Source organism: Quercus suber, unplaced genomic scaffold (genome assembly GCF_002906115.3).
Source record: "Quercus suber isolate HL8 unplaced genomic scaffold, Cork oak 2.0 scaffold_556, whole genome shotgun sequence".
Taxonomy (NCBI): Eukaryota; Viridiplantae; Streptophyta; class Magnoliopsida; order Fagales; family Fagaceae; genus Quercus; species Quercus suber.
In genome coordinates, this window is record NW_027070004.1 from 119,346 (window position 1) to 127,566 (window position 8,221).

Sequence of the window (8,221 nt, forward strand, 5' to 3'; positions counted from 1 at the left end):
CGTTGTGGACAATTGGTGACAATTAGCAAATACCACACAGCAGCCATGTGGTATTGACTATATTATGGAAGCTAAGGCTTAGACTACTATTTACAAAGCATGAATAATTGAACAAAAATGCATGGTTTTCAGACCCAGACTGTTCATTGAACCATAAAAGGAAGATGTTCAAGGTTTTTGAGGTCGAACCCAGGTTGGACTGAGGTCGAACCATGACGATGTCATAATTAATTTAATAATTATTTTAAATATAAATAAAAACATTAAATTAATAAAAATATAAAAATTAACTAAAATAGTCTAATTTAATATAGAGATCTATCTTTCAAATATTTTTTTATATCATAACTTTCGCAAACAAATAAGAAATATCAATCCTAAGCAAATATTATAGTATATCTTTATTTATTTACATGTTAATTAGTAAAACTTGTGATAATAACATAATATAATAATAATAATAATAATGTAATAATTATTATAAGATAAGAATGAGAAGACATATAAATAAACTAAAATATTTAAATTATCTAATAATTTAAAAATTTAAAATAATTATTTAATAATTTATAAGTACAAGTACAAGTATATCTATTTCCAAAAAAACTTTAAATATTATTATTCAATATCTAGTATTATAATATTCATACAACTTTTGATATAACTCGTTATATGATAAGTTGTGAGGCGATGAAAAAAAATTGGGAATGTATTTGGGTTCACATTTTTCATCACTCAAATTTATAGCAAAAATTGTTTTAAAATATTGTAATATTAACATGGTTCTAAACATAAAGAAAAAGTCTGGTGCCACACCCATCACCAACTACAACTCGCCACATAGACAAGGTGTGACACAAATTGTAGCTAGGTTATGCACTAGAACTGCTCACACATAAATTTGTTGCAATACTGTGGCAATCTAGAAATACACATACATTATGTCACATCNCCCCATCACCAACTACAACTCGCCACATAGACAAGGTGTGACACAAATTGTAGCTAGGTTATGCACTAGAACTGCTCACACATAAATTTGTTGCAATACTGTGGCAATCTAGAAATACACATACATTATGTCACATCACATTGGGCTCCAAGGCCAAAACTGAAAAGAAGTAAGAAGTAATGGATTCAGCTCACCTTTATTCAAAAATTAAAAGTTTTCAATATTTCCAATGCTAGTGTCAGTTAGTAGTCATGTGGAGAGCTTAGGAAACTTCAAAAAAAAAAAAAAAAAATACAAAACAAAGAAAGAGAAAGTGAGAAACCGCATACATAACAAAGTTCAGAAAAAAAGGAAGAGAGGGACTTAAGTCAATACAGAGTAGTGGAGATGGACAGAGAAGAGAAGAAAAAGAAGGAAGAAGAAGAAGCACCTGCTTCATGGCGCCACCCTTGCTTTGTCGTCGTCTTCTTCCTTTTCTCGTTCTTCTCTGTTTTGTTTCCTTACAAATGAGTTTCCAAATCTGAAAAAATGAAACCATGCAAAAACCGGCCACGCTTCCTAGAACTGTACGGTCTGGCAGCGGTTCGAACGGTTTCATGCTTTTTTTGCATTGAGAGGTTCTTAGTTCTAATAGAATCGTAATAGTGAAAGATTCACGACTAACCAGGTCGGACTGTATGGTCCGGTTTGGGTCTAAGGACCATCAAAAATGATGATGATAGCCTTAAATATGACAAGCATGGGAGCTAAGGCTTAGACTACTTTTTAAAGAGCATGAATAATTGAACAAAAGTGATGATGATAGCCTTAAATATGACAAGCATGCTACCTTATACTATTATTATTGCTTATCTACACTAAGGATTGGCACTAATGTCTCACCCAATTATTCATTATATACACAAGTTGAAATATGTGCTACTTAGTGATTAGCCCCCCACCCCTTTTGTTATCTAAATAACAATATGTGGAGCCTTTTTGATCGAGAAGATATCTCATGAGACAGGTTTTTACGAAACATCTCTCTCCTAACATATGAAACTTATGTATAAAACTCATTGAGAGAAATGTCTTAATTACAAAACCGTCTCATAAAATAACTGTTCTTGTTGATCAGCTTTTGTCCTTTACGAATCATGTATGATGCACATGGAGCACAGTCTAAGAAAGCTAGAGGAGTTGGGAATTATTATTGGCCCACAAATATGCCAAATTAGCCCATTAATCATGGATAGCCAATGTTTTGTCTTGTTATGGCAGGGCTAAAACTTTATGGTCAAGAGACACCAAAGAATGACTGCTTTCGGTATCATATGTTTGTTTTTTTATTCCCCTTAAAACAGATTGTTTAACCTAATATATTAGCTAAGTGATTACTTAGGTTAATTGTGAGATCTAGGTTAAACAAGGAGAGATCATATCATGCATAGCAGCAGTAAAATAAAGAATACAACTATATGATCACCTAGGAAAACCAATGAAACAAATCGTCTCAAGGTAAAACCCTGGGGAGGATTTAACCTAGCTATCCTTAAGGTAAAAAAAAAAAAAATCCAGATGAGGACCTACTTTGGGATGCTCTTGGAGAAGACTTGGAATTCTTGTCAAACGGGAACTCGGTCAGTGTTTCCTCTCTTCCTCTAAAATTGAGGGTGCTTACAATCATCATGTTTCATAACTTGTACCCATTATCTAGCACTGGGTATATGAACCTCGGACGTGCCTTTTCTTCAAGATCTGATCTCTAATGTAGAGATTGACATTTGTGCACATATCTTTCATATTCTGCGTAAAATGATTCTTCAAGTTGAATCAAGGATATGCATTCCTCTTTGCTACCTCATTTCTAGGATATTGAAGCTCAAAGTAATTCATCCATCAACAGATGAGGCTTCCTGCACAAAACCGTCTCCAATCAACATGCGTACGTTTAACGCTAGCATTGTTCATAGTCGAAAGGGAATCAAAACAGAAACTTCAACATCTTACAGTGGTTTACGCTTTAGCTCATCCTTCTTTGACGAGAAACTAGATAACATTGTGGCATTTGTCCACGAGTTGAGCACCAAGATGTCCGGACTTACATCTATCTTGCACCACCTCAACATTCGGTGGGATATGAAGTTCACCTCTATCCAAATCAATTGGATCAGATTTAAAGAAAGCTAGAAGAAGATGAAGACTAGTTATTCCATGACAAAAAGGGGAGATGATGTTGACAGGGGGAGTACAATGATTAGGGGAGAAACAGCTAGATCAAAGGGGGAGATTTCAACAAGAAGGCCTATGTTTAATATTTTGCTTCATATTAGCATATTTCAATTTTTATGTTTTGTTATTTAGTTTAGGTTTTGTTTGTACCTGTGCTTTTGTAAGCTTTTAAGGTTCATGTACCATGCTTTGTAGCTTTAGTACTTGTTGTTAAATGTCATGCATCTTCTTTAAGTACATCACTCTTGTGCCCTTTGTTGGATTTTATATTCCTTAATGCAATTTCTTAGTGTTTTGCATTGGTTGAGTGTTGGACATGCAAATGATACTTTACTATTGAGCTTATTAGCTTATATGTCCGGATGTTCATTCCATGTGTGAATGAGCATTGTGATCACTTTTTATAGTGATTGTTTGTTTTTGGTCAAGCCTTGGTTTATTACTTATTTCCATTCTGCTTGATCGCATTGTGCTTGCTCCATATGCATTATAAGTTTTCTGCATACAATGATCATATTGTGTTGTTGTGTTTCAGGAGATGCTTGTTTTTATGGTTCAAGAGTTTCACGAATTCTAGAGTTAGGTGTGAGTGAGTTTTGATCAACTGTTTCCAACTCACGCGTTAAGTCTAGAGTTTGTTGTAAGGTTTTGTCACGGAATAGCCAAAGGGGGAGATTATAAGGTTGAATTTAATCAACCATTGTGTTGGCTTTATTTTGTGCCAAATTTGCTTGTAATTTAGCGATTAGTAATCTTGTATTTAGGTGGGAATCATGTAAGGGTAGTGAGTGAGAGAGTGTAAAGAAATGCTCAGTATTGTGCAAGGATGTAGAGACTTGTGGCTGGGACTCACGGGTGACTCATGACTGGCAAGATGCCAACTACAGTACACGAGTGAAGCGTGCAGAGAAGATGAATAGTCACTCCAGTTGGAGCACTACAGGACAAAAAGTCCAGCTTGGCCATTTTGTTATCTTGCAGCTTGAACTCGCAACTCAGTCAAGTCACAAGGCAATCCGCCAGCTAACCTTGATTTGAAAAACCTGATCTTCGCATTCCACTCTCACCCCAGTATAAATACCCCTTATATCTACGAAATGTAGAGAGCTTCTAAAGAGAATTTTGACAGAGAAACCCAAGAGAAAAACAAGATTGATTTATCCACAATCTTTACATAGAGATTCTTCAAATTCCTCTACTTTCATTCTCTCCATTGTTACATCCTTGAGATGTTCTTACCAATTCTTTTCTCACCATACCCACATCTGTGAGAAGGCTATTTGGCGCTTTGGAAGTAGTTAGGAAGGGATCAATGGTTATTGGTTGATGCTATAGGTTATAGCAGAATCCAGTAAGTTAAAGAAGACAAAAGTTTGGCGTAACCTCGTTGGAGCAAGAAGCTTGGAGGGCTTAGGTATACTGGGTAGATTAGGCTTGGAAGTCTTCTGTTGTTCATGTATCCCAACTTCATTCTTTAGTGGATTATTGACCGCTTGGAGGGCGGCAAAGAAGTTTTACGCTGAGAGTTTCGATTTCCTCTTTGATAACATATCGTTGTGTTGTCTTTGTGTTTGCATCTCTCTTCCCTTAATCTTTGTCATTTAACTTTTGCTGTGGATGTGATTTTATTTGGTTTAGATTGTTTATCAATTCTGGTATAAGCTTATAATCATTTTCCACACATACATTGTTTGATATAAAGCCTAACTTAGTATTTTGTAATTTAGGGGTCTAAACGTTCATAGTGGTTTATACACTATTTGAACATTCAAAGTCTTACTTATGTAATGATACAAAAACTCACTACTCAAAAGGATTGTTATTTTTGAAAAGTTGTTTTTGATTGAAGAACTTTAATTTTGAATGCCTGCGTTTTTGGAGCTTTGATCTAACTCTAAGTAACAATTTTTCTGAAGCCTTTTGTTGTTCTAATTTGCTCTTGGTAGTTTGTCACTTGTTTCACAAATCTAACTTTTTGGAACTATGAAATTCCTTTTCCCCTGAATAACTATTTTTCTATTCTATTTTTCTTCATTACTACTGCTGAGGGGAATAGTGGTGGACTTCAACATTTCGCAATTATAAATAAAATTGTTTTGACAAGAGATTCCCAAAGTTCTTCCATTAAGTAATGCTCAAGAGTTTGTTAGCATTGAAATATTTATGCATGTATGTCATCATATACATGTATATTGAAAGCCTTTCTTGGAAGGACCCTTTTTCTTGAAATTACTAAGCACGCAATATCCTTACTTCTTGTTGCTCATGATGTTCTTTTATTTTGTTCTTGATGCTATCATTGAGTTTTGATGAAATTCTATTCTTTTATTAGTTTAAAAAAAAAAAAAAAAAGCATCAGGTATTAAGATTCTTTACTGTTGCCTAAAATCCCCAAAATTACAAAGAACTTATAGATAGAACTTTTCAGTACTGCTCAGGAGTTTTTGGATTTTGTACCGGCTGAATATTGTCTGGTTCTAGGTGACCTTTCTGGAACAGGACTGAGATGGTATATAAATGAGAGGAAGATAAGGTTGCATAATTGTAATTCTATGGAATTTGTCCATCAGAAATCAGGACTTGAAATACATGAACAACTTGCAATTTACATTCTTGCATATATGCTTCAATCCAGGGAACCCAGTTAAGGGATTCTGTGACTTGGTGGAATCTTAATGCAAGCAAGAGGCACAAATACAAATTTTCCCCTTTTTTAAGAATATATAGATTTACAAAAATTTTGGACTTTCATTTATGTGAATATTCTTTTGTCTCTCTTAGGCCTTACATTACTTTTTTACTTGCCCCAGGAATTTCACATAAGACTCAAGAACTGTATGTCATAGTGTTTCTCACTCGGTACCTAGAACAAGGTATAACTCTCTCTATCAAATTGCGATGAAGCTAGTCTTTGCTGGAACTTCTATTGGTATTGTTTGGTATATGAGGTACCACAAAGTAGTGAAGCAAACATACAGCAAGGATGAAGATACCTTTAGACATTACTTTCTTATACTCCCATGCTTTGTGCTGGCTCTTTTCGTCCACTTTGTGTTGGGCTTTCTGGAGCTTAGTTATGTTTGATTCGGTTGATGACCCAATCCGACCTGAATAATGTTACGTGATTTTTTAATGAGATATTTTCTGAGGCTTAGTCTATGGTGTCGGCCCAAGTTGTAGTAAAATCCCTGCTACTCTGTAGACGTAGGCAAATTGCTGAACCACGTAAAGATTGTTTTGTGCATATGATTGTTTTTCTTTAGCGTGTGTTTTCTCTATTTTTTTTGTTTCTCACAGATTGGGAATTTTTGGTTAATTCCCTACACTTTGATTTTACTGTAGTTAAGGTAAGGAAAATTTTGTCTTTATTTTTTTGGTTTGTTTTTTCTTAGATATATTTTTTCTTTTGGATGAAGAAACTTACCTAAAGAGGATCATACATCAACTATTATTTGATAATATATTTTTTAAAAAAGGATGTACCTAGTGCACAAAGCTCCCACTTTTGTGTAGAGTCTGAGAGAGATCATGGTAGGTAGCCTTACCTCCAATTTCTTGAAGAGGCTGATTCTTGAACTCGAACCTGAAACTTGTTGCTTTGATAGCATATGCTACAAATAATTGTCAAGACTTGTCAACCTTTGAACTAAGGTCAAACATGGTGCTTTAACCCACAACTTGGGTCTGACCTTTCTTTGTTATTTGAAATATGACTTTTTAGTGTTATAGTTCTTCTTTCAACAACTAGCAACTAAATATTTGCTTTTCAATTATAGAGGCCACATTTGAATATCAGAGGATTAGTATGTTTAAAATGTGTTGAAAAAACTGCATTACCAGATCACATTCACAGAAATGATTTAATACTGGGAAAGACATCCATCAGGAAAATAGTACTATATGGTTAGCCAAAGTGTTTCTCCAGATATAGGAATCATCAAATTAGTTTCGTTCTAGCACTACTACATGGTTTAAAAGAAAAAGGAAGGCATATACATGGTTAAAATTTCTAGACAGGATACAACAAATAACAATTGTGGTTTCAAGGCCCTGCCGTGAATATTTGATGAGAGCACAAGAGCAATTATGTAGATTGAGTAGTCAATATTTTTTTAGAAGTTAGACTGGCCCACAGATCTTATAATGTTTTTTCTTGAATATTCGGAAAATGAGATGACTGAAAATATTGTTTGGAATTTCTTTATGACATGTCATTTGGGTTCAGTCTCTTTTGTATTTGTTGGCTCATAGCCTGCTTACCTTTATGAGGATGAGTTATTAATTTCTACTTTATAATAGAATACAGCGAACACACAAATTTTCTTTTTTAACAAACAATGGTGAAAAAGGATGTTGGTCTGTAAGTTTTTTATTGCTTTAATAAAATCTTATGGAAGATATATCGGGCAGGATCGAGAAAGTTCCTGTGGAATAACAGACTTTAGTCCTCTTAATGGGGGAAAAAGTTTTATTTGATTCTTCCTCTTTGTTTAGAAGTCTTACTTCACATGATTGGAGCACCTTCAGTGTTAAATGTGCTGAGGATTCATGATATGATCTACTACTTAGAACCATATACACCTATGGCTGCAGGATAAATTAAGGGTCCACCTACTTGAATCCAAAAGCTTTTTGATCTTATATAAATGACTGCTCAACTTTCATTACTATTAACTGAGCAATCTCTTGTTGGCCTTCTAATTCTTCTACAGAAGAACTTTTTTGAGATGTGGAACAATGGTCCTTTACTCAGTCATCTTGTCCAGATTCTTTTTGGTGGCTCATTTAGACATTACAAAGATTAACATACATACATACATACATATATATATATATATATATTCATATCTTGATTTGGACTGGGTCATGTTGCTTTATGGATTATCCTCTCTACGTTTAAGTTTTGGTAAATTGATCTTGATCTGGTTTCACAATGAACAGTCTTGATTTAAAAATTGAGTTGTTTGAATAAATCAACCTTTTAAAAAACAATCAACTATCAGATACCAACTTTGGCTGTTCATTCCTGAACTCTGATCTTATGGTGCAAGTTGCAGT